The sequence below is a fragment of the Rousettus aegyptiacus genome, unplaced genomic scaffold (assembly GCF_014176215.1).
Source record: "Rousettus aegyptiacus isolate mRouAeg1 unplaced genomic scaffold, mRouAeg1.p scaffold_m13_p_1, whole genome shotgun sequence".
In the NCBI taxonomy this organism is placed as follows: domain Eukaryota; kingdom Metazoa; phylum Chordata; class Mammalia; order Chiroptera; family Pteropodidae; genus Rousettus; species Rousettus aegyptiacus.
Window position 1 is genome coordinate 111,368,225 of NW_023416284.1, and position 21,605 is coordinate 111,389,829.

The window sequence follows — 21,605 nt, forward strand, 5'->3', positions numbered from 1 at the left end:
CATGCAGCAGTAGAAAAATGGGAGTCTGATTATGCCCTTGGACAGTCTGTTAGAGCCAGTAGTCTATCTTATTTTCCATGTGGTGGTCATTAATGTCAGGTCAAGTAAAAGCATTTTTTCTCCCTCTGTGAGTACTGGTATGAAATCATCAGCTTAGAGAAAACAAGTAGTTGTCTGGGTCAAATACCTCGGCCAAGCACAAAATAAATCTTTGTAAAAATCTTAAAAGGCACTAATCAGCCCCACAGCATGTCTATCTTTAATAAACATGACAATTCACTTAAATTCATTATATTTAGCGCTTACTGTACACCTTTGTTGCCAAATGCTCTGAAAACTTTAAAGGAAGTAGAAGACGTAGTACCTATTCTTTAAAGAGCGCAATATTCAAACAGAATCGGAATGAACTGAGTGAAAGTTCAGAAATAATTTTCCAACCTTTCTTGGTGTATAAAATAGTGATGTACATTATTATCTCCTCTGGGTGGGAAGAGCTATAAATGGTTTACATTTGTGTAATGGCTTTCCTTTTGTTCCTTCTGTTGTCTCAAGTAATTGCTTGTTTATAACATTTTCTAGGTCTCTGATGAGTACCTCCCTCTGTTATGAAAAATATAGGTCATTTGGATTCTTCCAAAACATAAAGCTGAAGTTGATTTCTGAAGAGTGAGGATGGTATCACAACCCTGGGATACCTGGGAGAAGACAAGTTCAAAACAGAAGTAAGAAATGTCTACTTCTATCTCTTTTGTTCTGTTTACTAGGGAAAAAGTAGGCTGTGGGGAAGGAGATGAAATCAGCAAGTTAAGGAGGTGATTGTATAAATGCTTTGACTTTGAATGGAGCTCTCAATTAGCCATGGCATTTCCCTCTCTAGGTCAGGCTTACCTCTGATGAGTACCATGCTGTCAAAATAAAGTTCTGATTTTTCGGGCCAATCAAACTACCTCTTCAGTAAGTTATTCAAGGATCTAAGAAGCCAAATCTGCAGGGTGAATAAATGGATCCTGTCACTTACTTATTAGAGTCTTCATTAAAGATATGCTAAATAAAGTTAGAATAATGACAAATGTAAAAAAAAAAAAAATGCACCGGATTTGATACATAGGCAAGGAAGACTTCATTCAAGACTATTGTAATAGAGGAGAGAGATTGAACTCAATTCCTCGGAGCAGGGGTGGGAGGGGTGGGGGGGTGTTGGGTAGAGGGGAAGATGGAAAGATTTTTAAATGCTAGGGTTTTTAAATGGGGGAGAGGGAGGAAGGTTGGTGAATGTGATTAAGCATCTTTGTTTGCTAATTGATGAATTTAGACTCCTGCTCTCCCACAGAAACTGGGAGAGAAGGGCCCTATCTCCTCCCGTGATTACATTTCAGAGGGGTGACTTCTAGATCCTTAAGAGAGACATTTCTAGGTTGTAGAATATTTATATCTCAAAGAGGCTGGGAAAGAATCTACAATAGCAAATTTGCTAAAGTAACTGTTCTAAGGAAAGATGGGTCAGGGGCCTAGAGTCAGGAAGAGGCCTGCCTAAAGTTCAGCCAAGATGAAGGGAATGTTAAGGCTACCTTGGTCACAAATGTAAGTGTAAAATATGGCTCAGGTTTTTTTTCTCTCTTTTCTTCCCTTCCTTTCTCCCTTCTTCCTTCCTTCCTTCCTTCCTTCCTTCCTTCCTTCCTTCCTTCCTTCCTTCCTTCCTTCCTTCCTTCCTTCCTTCCTTCTTTCTTCTCCCTCCTTCTCTTCCTGCCATCAATTTTTTCTTTCTTTCCAGTCTATGAAATGACACTAATGTACATTAGTACATTAACTTTTATTTTAACCTATATGATCTGTTAAGGGGAATTTAGACCAAGAACAAATTATCATAATAATCATACATTTAGCAATAGTCAATTAGAGTGTGATGAAATATAGCTATACTTGGAATGTGATAAAATGTATTTATCACAACAATACAAAATATAATTGGTTTGTCATTCATGAGATACTTGAAATGTTTTGTGAGTTATAAATAAAATCACCATTATCTCATAATTTTTAAAAGCCTGAAACAATTTTGGTTATTTTATAATATTAATGGCTTTAGAATAGAATGTGTAGAATGATATTTTTATTTTGGTAACATATAATTGTGAAAGTTAATGTTATGGAAATAGACCTATTTTCCTAAAAGTTATACAGAATTTTTGACGTTTTTTTATTGGTGTTAATTTAAAAGGCAAAAATATTTTTAAAGTATAAAAATTGTGATTGAGATTCCTAAAAAGATTTAATATCAAAGCAATATTTCAATAAGTATATTCAAAGATATCTATCATATACCCTGTAGGAGTTCAAAATAAGTTACCCCAAGATACACTTTTGTGGTATGCAGATTATTCTGAGCTAAAGGCAACTGAGACCATGTAGGCTAAAGAGAAACTTCTGCCTCTCTCAACTACCTAGGAGAATTTACCTTTTTTTAACCTATCTGTATTGCAGGGCAAACTATTCATTACTGAACACCCACTCTTATGTGGGGTTCCCATACATGCATGTATAATTAAATTTGGTTATTTCTCTTGTTAATCTGTCTCATGTAGATTTAATCATTAGACCAGCCTAAGGAACACCGAAGGATAAGAGAATGTTTCTGCCTCATCTATAACCCTGACTCCAATTAGTTTTATTGTGTGCCTTGCTCATTCAAATCCAGGAATACATGTCTAAAGACCATGACTTTTCAATTTTAAAATAGTTTCTTCATAATCAGAAAATGTAATAGTCCATAATCAGCCAAGACCTGGATGATTATTGACCCACTTTATCTTCTAGGGCTAGCAAAGATAAGCTGATTACATATGATTCTCTATTTGTTCTTACCAGTACTAGGTTATTTGTTGCCTATAGTAAAGTTTTAACCAGGAGGAATCCAAATGCTATGGTCAAAAGCTAGGTAAAGAATTTTACTAAAATAAAAGCTGAGAAAAAGAAGAAAGAATAAATCAACAGTTTGAGAAGACAGCAAAAAAAGTCAAGGCTATGAAATAAGTAGAACTTGTCATGTAACAAAGCCTAAGTTTAGCAGGCCAGAATTTACCTGTTAGTTACAGAACTATGCATAGGCCTGTCCTCTGAATCTCAATCAATTCCTTAAAATGGCCATTGCCTTGGACCTAAGCTAAGAGTGATATAGAACAGCTTTCTTTTTTGAAAAAATGACATCAGGGAAGACTCTGATACTTTCATGTCTCAATTTTGTCTTTCGGTTGGATATTTGAGAGACAAAATGTTATGGTGTATAAGAGCACAAGCTTTGGAGACAGATTGCCTGAGTTTGAATTTTAGCCCTACTGCTTACTAACTTCATGACCTGGACAAGTTACTTAACCTCAGTTTCCCAATCTCTCAAAATGAAGATGAAAGTACTCACAGGACAGGTTTTGTATGAAGATTAAGTGAAGTAATAACAAGATATCACACTGGAAATCTCAACTTAAGTACCAAGAGATAAAAGAGATGCTAAGGTGATTTTGTAAGATAAAGCATTCTTAAAGTAGAAATTTCAAAGCTAGATGATGATATATCACTTGTATAAAAGAGATTATTGGAGATTAAGATATCTGTGAGCAGAATCAAGAGAGCAGCTACTGCCCTTTATCTGCCCTTCACCACCATGCCAACGTGTAAGAGTATGGATACTTCTGCATTTCCCTCAGGTCAGGGAAGAAGGCTTCAATCATAGCCTTAAGAGAGCTTAGTATGTCATCTAACTTGGTGGATACATCTTATTCCTACCTTAGGAATCGTTGAACTTGACTATCAGAGTGAAGTCAAATTGAACTTTTTGGCTTTCTTCTGCATCCTGCACTCCTAATATTGGTTCCAGAAGTAAATGCATGGATATTTTCTGTGGACTAGATGTGTTTTGAGAGATGTATCCAAAGGGACTTCTTGGAGGACTATCAGGCCTCAACGTGGGGGAAGCTGAATACGGACCACATGATTTCTAGGAGCTAAGGACAGAGGAAGCGGTCTTAGAGGGTTCATTTTTCTGGATACTGTGGACTTTTGAGGTAGTAACCACTAGTAGCCTTATGAGAAAAGGGTCAGGTGTCGGCACAGCAATCAGGATGTCATTTTGTGAGGCTTCTTACATGAAATTTGTTCATGTAAGAATTTTCCTGACCTCTTTACCTTTCTGTGTAATCTTCGTCCTTTGTCCGGCTGAGAAATTTGATTATTACATGGAAGGACAGAATTTTTTAATTTACTAAACCGAAGCTGTGTTTGTAATGTAAAAAGATGGCAGGGCTTATATTGCCAATGGCAGAAAACTCATATGAACCCACCGAAGTTTTTCAGAAGAGAGAGAGACATTTCCCAATTGAGTACATTCATAGAGAGAAGAAATAAAAAATAAAGTTGCATTCTGATTATATCCCAGGAGTCAAGCTTGTTCCATAGACATAGTACAAATATAAAGCAGTTAGAACTGTGATTAGCATGTAAGAAACACTCAGTAACTGTGAAGGCTTCTTTTTGTTAGTTTTGTTTTGTTTTGCTTTAATGATTTTACTTACAGGCTTCCATCTGAATCCAGAACATTAACCGTACCTGGGAATTTGTTTCCACTTTTGCATGCACAGCATAAAAACTCCTTTGAGAATGTCAAGTTTTGCTTCCATTTTACAGGCCCTTATTTTGGGTTTCCTCCCTTTTTTGTCCCATCTTTTTGGGTTTTGTAAATATCCTGGTCATTGATTATCTACCTGAAGTTTTCAAATCTCAGTTTGCCTGTGTCTTTTGAATCATGGTTTCTGTCTGCCAGACTTAATGTCTGATTCATGGTTGACTCCAATTTTGAATGTTGGTATGTTTCTGAACATTTTAGTGATTTACTATCATTTTTCATCTTCTACCTGTGTTGGGCATCTAACCTCTGGACTAGACCACACTGTACTGGACTTCTCGTGTTCCCATACTGTATTCCAGCTGCTCATGGCTGCAGCCATTCTGAGTGACCACTTTAATCAAACAATGAGGGATCCTGACTGTCTTCAAATCTCGTTAGTTACTTAATACAATGAAATCTTTTGAGACCTTTTTCTTGTTAAAGTAACCCAATTCTGGCACAAGTGAATAAAAAGTATTCCTTTGTGCTTTTCTGTGTATGAACCTCTATATCCTTCTACACTATGCTTACCTTTCCACATATGCACCCCGAAAACCTGAAAGTAGAGGAAAATTCCTTGCATTAATAGAAATTCAGCTATAACTTACGTTACCCGCCCCATCTCAGAAAATTTAATGTGTCAACAGGGAGGGAGAAGGGCAGAAGATTTGGAGGCGCGAAGCATACAAATTGTAGTCTTGACTTTAATGGAAACATGAAGCATAATAAAACTCTTCTTCCATCAGAAAGAAGAGAAGATGGATGTTCTTTCCACTTGTGTGAATTGCTATACAGCGATTGCACTGGAAACAGGATTGAGAGCGCACACTGATAATCAAAGTGTACGTGTCTCCTTCTCAAAGGAGCTGATTTAATAAAAAGAAATGGGGAAGACAGAGAACTAAGGATATGATAGGAGATGATGTAATTATTGCTGACTTGAGTCCTACATATTTATAATGTGATTGGTAGTGATCCCTTTGGGTCAGTTGTTTTCTGAGTCTGTTTGTTTTATTCATGCTGACAGGAACACTGCTGACAAACTACATGTGGATCATCAAATATTTACTCATTATTGAATTGATATAACACCTCCCTTCTTAAGAGCTTACTGTGCTCTGCATGAAACTTTTAAATGGTACAACTAACTTTTCGATAAGTACTCACATACGGAAACAGTAAAGCACAATATCAAGAGCCTGGGAGAAAAGCGATGGGAAATGGAATGGCAGGACTAGTACTTGGTTTTCTCTAACCTTTGCCCAGCCATGTTCTAAAAGAAATAATAGAAGAGATGTTTAAGCCAAATACTCTCTCTAATTCCATGAAGAGAGCAACTGCCCAGAATTCTGCTTAAATTACTTAAGGATTGGAGTAGGCAGTTAGAAAGAAATTTTTTCCTTATCCACCCTCCTACCCCACTTTGCCTCCCTCCTCATAATGAAATCCCAAAGCAAACTTCGAGGAGCCTCCTCTCCATTTTTTCTCCCTTGGTTTGTCTCAACAGTTCAGATTTGATGCTAGTGCCCAAACCTCAACCTCAAAATGTACTTTCTTCAGTCTCATCATAAAATTAGCACTCTATATAGGCAGAGTGGAGAAGGAAGAGGTGGATAAAAGCTGTTATAATTCTTCATATACTCTATAAACAGGATAGCCTACCCTCCACCTCTAATAGCAAGGGGAGGCAGATATAGGAAGATGTTACTTACTTCTGTGTCCCTAGGAAATGGATGTTGTTCTCTCACTTCCAAATCTGTTTTTAAGTCTCATCTAGCAGAGTGACAGTCCAGGTGGGTTCAGCAGCTTCCAGGCTAAAGCAGCTGGAGGAGGTCAGATTTGAATATCGTGGTGACAGTGACACAATATAAAAGAATCATCTCAACACAGGATCTTTGCTGAAATCCTCCTGGTTCCTAGCATGGTGCCTGCACATAATAGATGCTTAATAAGTATTTGTCAAGATAGCCAGTTGCAACAAAGTAAAGATGTGTTACCCTTGACCAATAGATATTAAATTGAATTTATAGCAAGTATAAGTTGCCCAAATGTGCAATTTGGTCTTCAGAGGAGCTAGCAAAAGTTTGGACTTTTCATATCAATACTTTCAGATCTTTATTCGAATTTAGATTTCATTCATTAGATTACGGTCCAGTTAAAAAACAATGGCTCCTCATTGCCTGTAGGACAATGTCTATGCTCTTAAACCTGGCACTAGCTTCTCCCTTCTCAACTCCTAGAAACCTATCATGATTATTTTTAAAAGCTTATTAAACCATGGGTGTTGCAAACTATATTTTACTGATGATTGTGTGAATATTATAGTAAGGAAAATGATTTTATTTACTTGTCATGTCTCGTTAAATAGTAAAAAGAGTTATTAATATTTATAATGATTAAAATATCACACCTATGATCTCACAGTTTTGGAAAAAATGCTAAAGGCATTAAAAATACATAGTACTTATTTATCACCCTCACCAATGATCCCATGGTTTAAATTGCTGGGTGAGTCAATGCTTCCTTTAAGGTAAAAGGAAAAAGTAAAGTGCTTAAAGTTGATCATTGAATGTGGATAGGTTTCAAGTAAGTGAATGAAAATGGGGAAGGCTTTTCAGGAGATATATCCAAAGGCACAGAAACTGGAATATGCCTGACTTCCGGTGGCAGAGTAATAGGAGATGTAGTGCAAAGATGTAATTTAAATTGAAAAAAGAAAGAAGGAGGAGCAGGTGGAGGAGGGGAAGGGGAAGAAGAAGAAGGTTTCAGAAAATTAGAAGCTAATAGTGACTTAATGTGCTTAGAAGAAAAAAATGACCCTGGCTCTCTAAATTATACTAAAGTTTCTTTTGCACATTCTGGCTCAATTCACCCTAGAACAAAGGTGGTAGTTAAGTGCCAAAATAAAAGACCTTAAGCTGATACTGATGAAATTTTTCGAATTATTTTCTTTGTCACTCACAATATCTTTGATTATTAGTTAAAAGTATAATTTTATACCAGTTCTTCTCTGTTCATTCTGAAACATCTTCATAGATTTTTTTTTTAAATTCCCGGTCATATTTGTAGATACTTTGCTTACATTCATTTTAATACAAGAGAATTACTTTTTTTCCCAGTATAAATATGAGTTTAAGCTAATAATTACTAAAGTTGCATTTTATGCTCATCTATTCTTTTAACTTTTATCACTGTAACATCATTATAATGTAGCATTAATATTTAGGATGTTACATAATTTGGTAATGTACAGAATACAATAAAAAAAATTTTAAAAAATGCTCCCACATAGTTTAAATTTACTTTAAAACCCAAGAGGATTCCAAAAACAATTTTAAACACTTTTGTGAATAAGCAATACATGCAAACTGTAAAAATATTTAAGCTTTCAATAGATTATCATCACAGCAATGTTCTAGGCATATATAGGATTTATATAGTGTATGTATGTATGTATATATGTATGTATAGATATATATATGTAAACCCATTGCAAAATTTAAAATGTTAACTATTTGAAAATTGCTCTACAAAGTGAACTGCCAATTATACTTTCCACAGTAAAACAGCAGTATATGAAGATCTCTGTTTCCTTACATCCTCATCAACCTAATATACTATCAAATTTTCTGATTGGTATTGCTTTGTAATCTTAACTTGCATTTTTCTATCGTGAAAGAGGTTGAGTGTATTTTCATTTGTTTAACATATTTATTTCTTATTGTTTGCACCATCTGTGTATCTATTTTTACCATTGTTTATTGTTTGTCCTTTTCTTATTAATTTACAGTAGCTTTTTACATATTAAAGAAATTAGACCATGATTCTGATATGAGTTACATACTTTTTTGTGAAATTTGGAGTCTCTCTAATTTAATATTTTTTCTCTCATAGAATCTGGTATTTGTGTTCCAATACTCAATTTTTTTTTTCCCAAAAAGACATTAAGGTTTCTTCAGTATTTTTGTTTGTTTGCTTTTCTGGAATTTATTTTGGAATAAAATATGAACTGTAGAACCTACTACCTAATACCCACCCTGCACAAAAACATGTGGCTTTCTAATTGTCCTAACATCGTTTATTGAGAATACAGCTATTTGTCATATCCTAAATTCCAGTATGCATTTAGGTGTATTTCTTGGCTCCCTAGAATTCAATTCTATCTATTCATAAGCCAGTTCCACGCTGTTTTAATTTTTGTGACATTATAAAACATGGTACAATTAATCCTGCATAGTTATTTTTAATTAGTCAGAAATTTTTTAGTTAATTTTGTTTGTTTATTTTTCTATGTAAAATTTAGAAACATCTTCTTAATTACCTCCCAAAAAATTATGGTTAGAATCGTTAGATTCATGTATTTTTTTTTGAAAGAATTGTTACTTATAAGATATTGAGTCATCTTTGCAAATCATAGTAAGCCTTTTTAATTTGATCGTATTCCTTTACATTCTTTGGTAGAGTTTTAAAAAATTTTAGTTCGGTTTTTGCATATTTTTCCTAAGTTTATTCCTAGATGTTTATGGTTGAATTGCTTTTGTAAATATGGCCTTTTCCTTCCATTAATTCTTCTAATAATTTTTTTATAAAGTAGTGATTTTTACAAGGGTAAACACTGCAGATTGGTGTACCCAACACCAACTACATCCAAATCTCCTTCTTCTTTGTCTGCCTGCACTATAAAGATTGTCCAAAATAATAATTGAGTTCTCAGCCTCAACTGCAAGAATAAGTATCCACTCATAGTAGCTATCTTGTGGCCATCGAGGGACAGGCCTAGGGAATGTCAGAGACATTAACAGTGCTATTATAGAGTCATTGATCCAACACTAACAAACCTCCTACTCCCTGCCTGACCTCAGGCTTTTGATTTTGAGGGGGGGCGGAAAAAAAAAACTTCTTATAAAACTTTGAATGATTGTATATGATTGCTATGAGCATTTTTTAAGAAATCATATATTTAAAGATATTTTCCAAAAGAATTACCTGTAATCAGACTGTACATGCAGATTAATAATACTAAAATCAGAGTATTATACTAATAACTGAAATGCTCTTTATATGATATATGTTTTTCAAAAAATTAAAAATATAGAAATAATATTCTTATGGTAAAACATTTATTAACATTTTAGAATAGCTGTTCTGGGGCAGATAAAAAACCACATTCATTTTGTTTATATAATCTCAGCCTGACAAACATGAGAGTTGTAAAAATTTTAGTCAAAGAATGAGAATATTTCCCTCAGAATTTTTAATTCAGTGATTATTTCACAAAGTTAAACTTTACAGTAAAATTAATATCAATAGGCAGATATTTGAGAACTACTTATAAAGAAAACCTGTCTTTGTTAATAAAATTTAACTTTTACTATTTTACTGAGCAAAAATGTATTTCTGACCTTTGAATCATAAAGAAGCCTCATACACGAGGAGAGGACACATTGGACTCTTGGGGGAAAAAAGGATATATGTAGTGTCCTCAGCTGGGTCAAAGCAATGCGAGCTGTGGGAGATGGTGGAGGTAGGGTAGAGCTTGAGGTCAGGTCATAAGGAGAAAGTGTTTATCTTTATAGATTCCATTACTGGTGCAATACATTAACATCTTGTTAAGTGTTTATGATATTATTTGCTTATTTTCATTCAAGAATTCAGAGTGATCATTCAGAAAAATAGTACAGTAGTCAAAAATATGTGTACAAGTGATTATCGTGACAATTCCATATCATGATTGCATTTAAAATTGAGAAGGCAATGTGGCTGTGAAATCCCTGACTTCAACAGAATGAGTTTTGGAGTCTCTGGTTTATTAGGTCAGTTGCTTGTATCTCCAGAGCAGTAAAGCTTTCAGCCAGATAAAGCGTTGCAGATATCATTGCCCTTGCATTCTACAGTTCATCTGAAAGTGCTTTTATCTGCCAGTAAAAATTTGCCGTATAAACACCAAATTGGATTCATCAAGTAAGAAGTGTGGCTGCTCCATTGTGTCTGTATCATAGTTGCAGTGATAAGATATTTTTAATGTGATGAAATTATCTTTTTTCCAGATTTGTGGGTAGTAAAGCTATTACAATCAGATGTTTGGACAATGAAACTATCCTCACCGATTAAATAAAAGATTCCAATTTATCGAAGGCAATGAGAAGCAGATTTTCTTTTTCTTTCCTCTTTGTCTTCGTTAACATTTAGCTAGCACTTTTCATTTGCATCTAAAACCTTGTACTTTCTGTGGAATTTACATGTTACTGGTAATTTCCTCTCTCAGCCCTGGAGTGAGGTCCGTAATAGTTTTATCCCTAGTTAAACAAGCTCGGAGTGTGACAGCATGTCACAAAATATTAGTTTTAGTTGGTCCTTGAAGCAGGGAGAGAGGGAGGTGGGCTGCCAGTGCTAAGTTACATATAGAATGAGGATGAGGGTGAGAATGAGGCTGGAAAAGTACAAGTGTACACTCCGATTAACAGCAGTAAAGAGAACTGTTTCTACCATTGCTAGGAACCTCAGTCCTTCACTGTGCCTTCTTTAGAATTTCCTCTTTAGGATCTTAATTCTATGTCCAGCTCAGTTCTGTTCCTGGAACTCTGACCTCAGCTCACTCCCTCCTTGATAATGAGGGATAGACTGTTTGGAACTCAGTGTTTGGAAATGTTAGCCCTTATGCAAACTGTGAATACCAGATCAAGACTGTTAGCAAACCTGTATGGTTAAAGTACAGAGATACTGGGAAGCCAATGCAAACATTTTCTTATGAAGGCTGCCAAGGGTCTGAAACACAAGCCTCACCCTAAAAGACTCAAAGACTAACCTCATGACCCCCATTTGCCACTCATTCTCAACACAAACTGTCTGCCTCAGTCAAGCTACTGAGCATGTACTTTACAAATCATATGCCATATCCTTCTCTCTGCCTCTGTCCTTGTTCTTAGCCCTCAAACTGGGATGTTTGTCTTGTCCCTTTCTGTAGTGGTGGAGGGCGGGGGGGGGGGCATTTCTTCTATAAAAACTTCAATATCACCTAATAAAACTTCCCTTTTTTGATTGACCTTGTTTAATCTGTGTTTCTGTCTTTGGGGCTGAGATGTGTCTCCTGGAGTCAGTATATGGTTGGGTTTTGTTTTTTGATCCATTCTGCAACTCTGTGCCTTTCTATTGGTGAGTTCAGTCCATTTACATTTAGGGCGATTATTAAAATATAATGTAATGGAAATTATGACTAACACCACAGAAATATAAAGGATCATAGAAGAATACTGTGAAAAATTATATAACACCAAATTTAATAACCTAGAAGAAATGGACCAGTACTTAGAAAAATACAACCTTCCTAGACTGAATCAAGAAGAACTGGAAAATCTAAATAGACTGATCAGCAGTATGGAAATTGAAACAATCATCAAAAACCTTCCAAAAAGTAAAAGTCCAGGACCAGATGGCTTCACCAGTGAATTCTACCAAACATTCAAAGAAGATTTAATACCTATTCTCCTCAAAGTCTTCCAAATAATCGAAGAGGAGGCAATATTTCCCAGCTCATTTTATGAGGCCAATATCATCCTGATACCAAAACTTGGTAAAGATAAGGCAAAAAAAAGAAAACTATAGACCATTATCTCTCATGAACACGGATGGGAAAATCCTAAATAAGATATTAGTGAACCAAATACAGTGACGTATTAAAAAGATTATATACCATGATCAAGTGGGTTTCATCCCAGAAATAATCAAAATTAGAGTGGAAATAAATGTAATGGAAATTATGACTAACACCACAGAAATATAAAGGATCATAGAAGAATACATGGATGATTTAATATACTCAAATCAATTATTGTGATACACTATGTAAATGAATTAAAAAATAAGAATCATATGATCATATCTATAGATGCAGAAAAAGCCTTCAACAAGATGCTTCAACAAGCATCCATTTATGATCAAAACTTCTAACAAACTTGGTATAGAAGGAAGGTACCTTAACATAATAAAAGTCATATATGACAAACTCTCAGCCAACATTATACTTAATGGTGAAAAACTAAAAACCTTCACTCTAAGATCAGGAACACGGCAAGGCTGTCCACTATCGCCACTGTTATTCAATATAACATTGGAGACCCTAGCAAGTGCAATTAGGCAAGGGAAAGATATAAAAGGCATCCAAATAGAAAACGAAGTCAAACTGTCAGTATTTGTGGAAGATGTGATTCTCTATATAGAAAACTCTAAAGATTCCACAAGAACACTACTAGAAACAATAAGCAAATACAGTAAAGTCTTCGGGTACAAAATCAATGTTCAAAAATCCATAGCATTCCTATACTCTAATAATGAAGTGTTAGAAAAAGAATTGGAAAAATTAATTTTTTTCAATTGCAACAAAAAGAATAAAATACCTAGGAATAAATCTAACAAAACATGTGAAGGACTGATATAATGAAAACTATAAGACCTTAGTAAAAAAAATCAAAGAAGATACAAGAAATGGAAAGATATTCTGTGTTCTTGGATTGGAAGAATCAACATAATTAAAATGACTATCTTACCTAAAGCATTATACAAATTTAATGCAATCTCCATCAAAATGTTATCAGCTTTTTTTTTTTTTAAAGAAATAGAACAAAAAACCATTAGATTTGTATGGAAGCACAAAAGACCTCGAATTGCCAAAGCCACCCTGAGAAAAAAGAACAAGGCTGGAGGCATCACTCTGCCCAACTTCAAATTATACTACAAAGGGACAGTAATCGAAACAGCATGGTATTGGCAGCATGGTATTGGCAGCACATGGACCAGTGGAACAGAATTGATAGACCATAAGTAAACCCATATTTATATGGGCAAATAATTTTCAACAAAAAGCCAAAAACATACAGTGGAGAAAGGAAAGCCTCTTCAATAAATGGAGCTGGGAAAACTGGAAAGTTACCTGCAAAAGAATGAAACTAGATGATTGTCTTTGACCACTCGCCAAAATTAACTCAAAATGGATAAAGGACCTGAATATAATACCTGAAACAATAAAATGCATAGAAGAAAACATAGGAACTAAACTCAAGGACCTTGGACTTAGAGAGGATTTTATGAATTTGACCTCAAAAGCAAGGGAAGTAAAAACTAAAATAAATGAATGGGACTTCATCAAACTAAAACGCTTCTGCTCAGCAAAAGAAATCATCGGTGAGGTAAAGAGACAACCAGAATGGGAAAACATATTTGCAAGCATCGCCTCTGATAAGGGCCTAATATGCAAAATACACAAAGCACTCATAAAACCTGTTAGAATAGCTATAATCAACAAGACAAATAATAACAAACGTTAGAGAGGATGCAGAGAAAAAGAAACCCTCATACTCTGCTAGTGGGACTGCAAACTGGTACAACCACTATGAAAGACAGTATGGTTCCTCAAAAAACTAAGAATTGATCTACCATATGATCCAGCAATCCCTCTACTGAGTATTGACCCCAAAGACTTGAAAACTCAGATCCAAAAATATATTTGCACACTGATGTTCATAGTAGCATTATTCACAGTAGCCAGGACATGGAAGCAACTGAAGTGTCCTACAATAGATAATTGGCTAAAGAAGCTGTGGTACATATATACAATGGAAATATTACTCATAAGAAGAGATGAAATACTGCCATTTGCAACAATATGGATGGACCTGGAGATAATCATGCTAAGCAAAATAAGCCAGACAGAAAAAGTTGAAGATCACATGATATCACTTATATATGGAATATAAACCTAAAAAGCAGCAAATGAACAGGACGAACAGAGACTCATGGACATGGACTATAGACTAGTGGTTGCCAGAGAGAAGGAGGTGAGGAAGGAGGGGGGAGATAGATGGGGTAAAGGGGATCAATATAGGGGGGTAGGGGGAAGGTGAAGTAGGTAAAGGGGATCAAATATACAGTAGCTGAAGGAAACTGGACTTTGGGTGGTAAATACACAATAGAATCTACAGATGTCAAATTATAATATACACCTGAAAATTATATAATTGTATTAACTGACGTTACCCCCAATAAACTTAATTTAAAATATATATAAAGGAAACATAGAATTATAAGGAAAAATTCACAGAAATATAATTGATGTGGGAAATCTGAAAACATCACTCTCTTTTTATGACAGCTCAACTAAACTATATTGAAATGGGGAGTCTGAGTAACATTTAAAAAGGTTGATAAAGAGATATATGGAAAGATCTACACCCAAGAATAAAAAAGAATATACATTATTTTTAAATGTCAGTGGAACATTTTTAAAACTTATCTTTTTTTAAAAAAAAAAAAAAAAGAAAATTAGTAATGGTAGCAACCACATTCTTCAATCCTAAATCTAGATATGAATAACAAAGATATCTGGGGGGCAATGTCCTAAAACTCAGACATTTTTTTTTAAAAAGAATCTCGATTTTTTTTTTAAAAAAAGATAATACTACAACTTACATAAGTAAAAACCAAATGAAACACCTATTAAATCGGTAGTAAATTTATTACCTACAAGCTTTTATATTAAAAGAGAAAGAGTGAAAATAAAGTGAAAAATAAATAAACTAAGCATTCAGCTTAAAAAGTTTAAAAAAAAAAGAGCAGATATAGAACAGTATATAGAAGGCAATAAGAAGCAGAAAAGCAGAAAAACAGTAATTTCACACGGACAGATCCAAGAGTTCTTTGTTTCATTTTTTTAAAGAAAACAATACATGAAAAAATCTAGAAAGCTAATGCAGAAAAAAAAAATAATGATATACAAATAGATACAGCAGATATTAAAAATAAATTACGTGCTTCTGGGAAAATATAAATGACCTAAATTTTCTCAGAATAAAGTATAATGTCTGAATAGACCATTAAGCAGACAATTAACTAAAATAGTATTCAAAGCACCACTAATAAAATGATTCACGAATGAAGTGGTTTAATAGACAATTCTTACCAACATTAAAGAACAAAATTTCCATGTCATATAAAATGTTTTAGGATGTAGAAAAGGAGGGAAAACAGCTTATTTTAACAAGTTTAAAAAATAAAATTAACAATCTGACAAAGATAAATTCTTCATACTTCATATGATAATTATGTAACTTGGTATTTTACTGGGCTCTTTAGAAGCACAAAGATAAATTTAAAGTTCAAATATAAATATAGGTGCATAGTTGTAATCATCTTTTCTTGGTTCTGTTTTTCTTTCGATCTCATTCTCTAATTTATCTACCCCAGCTTTATTTAGAAATTAGAGAAAGATTTATTTTTGTGCTTATCATGAATGAGAAAGCATGACACCTTGGAAGCTATTCGCAGCTATCTCAGGACCACAAAGGGGAAGCTTGCTGAGAGTGCAGCCAACACTGAGAAAGAGCTGTCGAATGAAGACCCAGAATCAAGTTTATGATCACTTTGTTCAAGCTTTTAAATCAAGTGTTACCAGAAAATACCAAAACCTTTAGATTCTTTAGTTACTTAAATTCCTTTATTTTCTAAACTAATTTGGTTTGGGTATCGATTACTTTAACCAAAAACACCCTGCTTATATTAATTGGGGAAATACTTTCTTTTAAACATAGCTAGACAGGCTTCAAAGACCATGTGTCTCCTCATATGTGTAGCAGTACATTGTCCCTTTAGTGGTGATTTCTTTTCCTGCTCAGTACATTTCCCACTTCCTTTCTTTTTTTAAATTAACAAGTAAAATAAATTTTTTCCCATTTCCCCAATCCCTCCTCTTTGGCAGCCATCAGCTGTTTTTATTTATTTGTTTGTTTGGTTGGTTGGTTGGTTTTTTATCTTTATATCTATAGGTCTGTTTCAGAGTTTTGTTTTGTTTTGTTTTCAGATTCTACATGTAAATAAAATCTTTATCTGACTTCTTTCACTTAACATAATACCCTCTAGGTTCATCTATGTTTTAACAAGTGGCAAGATTTTGTTATTTTTTTATTGCTGAATGATATTCCATGCATATATAGATCACATCTTCTTTATTGACTCATCTATCGATAGACAGTTAGGTTGCTTCCATATCTTGGCTGCAGTAAACATAGAGATGCATATATCTTTTTGAGTTAGTGTTTTTATTTTCTTCAGATTAATACCCAAAAGTTAGATTGTTGGGTCATATGGTACCGATTTTTAAGTTTTTTTGAGGAATCTCCATACTGTTTTCCATAGTGGCTGCACCAGTTTACAATCCTAGCAATGGTGTAGAAGGGTTTCCTTTTTAAGAAGTCCTCACCAGCACCTGTTATTTGTTTCCCATTCCCCTTCTTTATGAAACAAATCCATTTCCTTTGGGAACATGTTCCATTTATTCCATCTCACTTCTTCTGGGACCAGCTTATACTTTCCTCAGGGCAACTTCCTCACTATTTCTGTGTGTTCCGATGGTGCCTGTAATGATAATCTCCAAGCCATTTATGCTAGCTTGGGCCAATTAAATTATGCAAAATTCTTGGTAGAGTGACTAGTACAAGGCTAGACATGTGTCTCAATAAAGGATTCAGTTTTCTTTACATCAATGTATGACATCTAGAAAGAGGAGCCTTTTTTTTCTGCTTGGAGTTCTAGGATGGGAGGATTTGAGTTTAGGAATCCCGATGACCATGTCCCCAGTCACTCAATGGGAATGCATATGCAATAGAAAGCATATGCAGTAGAATGAAGCCAGACCAGAAAAAAAGCAGAAACAGAAGAGAGTAGGAGCCCAGAAAATAGCATTCAACACCAATATTCCTGACACACTCAAAGCTAGCTTTATCTTTGCACCTTTCTGTTCTTTTGGTTAATAAATTCCTTTTTGAGGTTAATATAGCCCAAGTAAGGTTTCTGCACTTATCAACACCTAGCTAATAATACATAGAAAAACCTGTTCAAACTTCTGCATACATAAAGATACCTTCTGATTAATTTAGCTGCAAACCTGCTTATTTCACTTTCTCCTTGACATTGGTATTTTTTATTTCTTCAGCATTCGATGCTCTCATGGTGTTGGGGAAACTGATAGCACTCCCTACTCACTCCCCACACTGTGCTGTCCATGCCTCTCCTGATAGCAAGCCTCCTAATGAGGAAGCAGCCATTGCTGACTTTTTGAATCACTGGTTGGTGCCTTATATCAACTAGACTTAGCAGGCATTTCTATTGGAGCTGCCATATAGAGCATATTGGCCTGCATATGAATTGATTAACTGAACTCTTACCGTCATTTTGCTGACCTCGTACCCAGGGACAGTCAGATGGTGTTAGGGAGATGATGATGGCATTTTAATCTCTCTCTCTGCAAACTTTTTTCTAGGACAGAGCCAGCTATTTGAGCACATCCGTGAAACACCCGGTCTCTATCATCACCTTGCATAAGTCTAGCTTGATACTGAATTTCATCCTTATTTTTGCTTTTTAATGGACAACTTACTTTTCTTTCTATTTCTAGATATTCAGAAATAGCCCTAAGGTTGGCATGGATGCCCCTACTTTCCTCAATGTGGGGTCAGTTTAATACAGTACTAGTACTAGGTGAACTATGGTTGAGGCCAAATGCATGGTATATTTTATTTGACAAATTATGCTCCTTTAACTGTATCAGAGCAATGTATTGGTTAACTTTCAAAATGTCACTTGTTATTGTACATACCTTTATACTAAGCTGTCCCTGTCTTTTTCTCTGACCCGATCTTTTTTCCAAATTGCCCTTCCACAGTCCCATGCACTTACATCATTTTAAATGACTAATATCTCCCTTCTAGGGATTTGTATTACCATCTAGTTACAGGCACTTAGAAAACTAATTATCAACATCTTTCTCATTCTTGCATTTAAACCTATACTTAAGAAACTATATTTCATAGAGTAGACTGCTTCATCCTTTGTCTATTCGAGCCAGACACCATGGCAAACAAGAAAAGGCTACACCCTATTGTCATCAAGCTAGTTGCTGAAAAATGAGTTGAGGAGTTCTTACATCTATTCTTATTTAGTCAACTGTCCATTTATCAGGGTTTAATGCATCATTCAATTATAATTCATATAACTACTGTTTGTACACACTTTGTAAATTAAAAAGCTTTATGCAAATATAAGTAATTAATTGTGTCAATAACTCTAAAAACAACAAGAAGATAAAGAGGATATTTATTGCAGCTACTGCTGTTTGTTTTGTATCCTTCTCTCCACTTTTCTTATTTTTTAGGCACAAATTTAAGGACAATTAAAACTTCTTTAACAACCATTATGGTAACTATATTATTGCATTGCCTGAGGATGCGAGAGTGATCATTTATGAATCATTGTGATTTAAATTGGAAATCTCCACAATTATACCCAGATATAATACTTAAAAAAAATAGATGCTGACATTTTACAGATATTTGATTAATTTCACCATTGTAGTTAGATGGTTCAGATAATTCTAGGTCTAGACTTGTAGTTTCTCAAAGAGAATGAGAGTCATTGGGGAGACCTCTTGGGAGACTTGCCTGTCTTGGGACAATATCTGAATATACATTTACAGTTGAGAATGAATATGTATTCCAGCAACTAAGTTCTAGCAAGTTTTTTTCTTAATTTCTCATCAAAATGACATTTTCTTTTCTTTGTTAACAAGTTTTTTAGGATAGTGCAACTGAAAAAGATCTCTTAACTAGATACATAACTAAAATTTATGCAAAAGTGCCCTTTTCATCATTCGAATATAATTTGACAACATGGTATAAACTGAATAGGGAAGATTTAAGGAAGGAAGGCCTCTCAACCCCAGACGTGAGTGATTATCTGACTCTGTGTCTTCCTTGTAGTAGGTATTTGGAGAAATTTGTTTACCATAGAGAAAGGTTGGGGCAGTAGAGAAATGATCTTTTTAGTTACATTTTGGCTGGAATTCCCCACATTCTCCACAGAGGTTATAGTCAGTTCCAACCACAAACAGTGAAAGGAAGAAAGTCTATTGATATCTTTTTAAATTTCCAAACGTTCAACTGCTCAAAAATAGCCCCACTATGGTAACAGAAAACCCTACTATTGGATGTGCCTACTTTGGGATATACGCAAGGCATGTCTATCCAGGAAGTATCTGCTGAAAAATAGAATAGCAACTATAATAGAAGCATATGTTTACTGAGAAACCCTGACAGTTTAATCTACTGAAATTTTCTTAATCCATTTTTTTACATTCCTGAATTAATTATTCAGGTCATGAGGCCTGGGTACTGGGATCTTAAAATACAAATTGTGATGGTAGAAAAATATGAGGACTATTTAAAGTATGGAGTACTGATGCTATATAGAATTTCTTGGTGTGGAGTATATACACCAGAAAGATATGACTACTAAAAATTAATCATTACCAGACACATGGAGATGTCTAGGTATTGTCTCTTAGACACATACAGACCTATAGTCTTTCAGGAGACCATCAGGTGACATGTCTTTTTGGTGTACCTTTTCCCAAAGTATTATCTGAAGAAGTAAATCTCAAGAGCCACTCTGAAATAAAATAATTTAGGAGTAAAATAAGTTTGCTTCAGTATCATATTCTGCTATTAACGATTCAAATATGTTGCATATAATACATTAAGAGATCTGAGAAGCAATGAATTAAATATACCCGCTTAACTTTGTTTCACATGGTAAAACCTCTTTTAAAAAAAAAAAAAAAAACAAGCAACATCTTGTGGGTTTACTTTGGATAACAGGGCTTATGTGAATTTTATTTGTGATGTTTTTTGTCAACACTTATAAAATGTTGTCTATATGGCAAATTACTTTCTTAGATGGGGAAGCTGAGACGACAAGATGTTACTGTTCTCAAAAGGTGGAGCCAGAACTGAAACTCAGATAGCCTGGTGCCAAAGTCCAGACATCTGATCACTGCACTTTAAGGTTTGACATTAAATCTTGGATTTTGGGAACTTGAATTTGCTTACAAGTCACAAGATGCTCCATCTGTAGGGTTGGAGGCACATTAAACAAAATTAAGAGAATGAAGTTTTAACTAGATTGTCTACTTCCTTACTTACAAGCAGTTGCCACTATAGAGATTAGAACATTCAAACTATATCATTTATGCATTGTTTCCTTCTGGAAGACCTATGTGGGAAGCCAGACCACATGCAAAATACTGCTGGATGAGAATAGAATCAGGACAAGGAGAGTTGATTAGATCAGCTGTGCTTCAGGAACTCGGAATCACGAGAAGATGAGTCGACATTCTTCATCATTGATATGGTGAAGTTCAATTTTTTTTCCCATGAAAACTATCAGTAATAGGGAGACTGTACCAAAATAAACAGATTGAGAACATATGCTTACTCACCTTTCCCTCTAAAAGCCAATGAAAAGAAAAAAGAAGATTCATTTATTTAATGAATAAGTCCATGACTATGGAAACACTATACAGAATGTCATGAAATAGCCAGAACTATCATAAAACTCCTGAAAGATAAAAAGCAAATATGAATAGATTTTTGAAGAGTAGAACCACCGGAAAACAAAATATAAAACATGATAAGAATATTCCTAAGGTGGTAGTGATACTTCCTGAATAATCCTGACTTGATATAATGAACATAAGCGGTTAGGAAGAACATGGAGCATTGGTCAAGACGATTTCATGACTGAGCTGCATCTTGTGCACCTAGAGCAATTGCCCTCTCCCCTTTCCCCTCTACTCAATCGAGCAATGCTTTGGGTGTTATTTGATCACAGGACAAAGAAGAATACCAGAACAGAATTATGAAATCAAGGCAAAATACCAAATAGCTATTGTTCTCCAAAAAAGACAGAATTGCCTCTATTCATGAGACAATTTAACTCACATCTCAAAATCACCATAGCCGTGCCCACTTATCTCCAATTAGCATAAAGGGCAAGATGTGGTCATCAAAGTAGTCAGGGGTTGTCTAATTTAAATATGATCAAATAGCCAAATATATGAATCAGCAAGAAT

General features: G+C 34.7%; 1 long non-coding RNA gene across 1 annotated transcript in view; it reads left to right on the forward strand.

The window, feature by feature from the left end:
* Positions 1–599: 599 nt before the first annotated feature.
* LOC107514709 overlaps positions 600–21,605 on the forward strand; it is a 44,915-nt gene continuing 23,909 nt past the window's right edge. The window contains exon 1 of the long non-coding RNA XR_001597852.2: positions 600–722. This is a non-coding gene — a long non-coding RNA (uncharacterized LOC107514709). The remainder of the gene's footprint in view (positions 723–21,605) is intronic.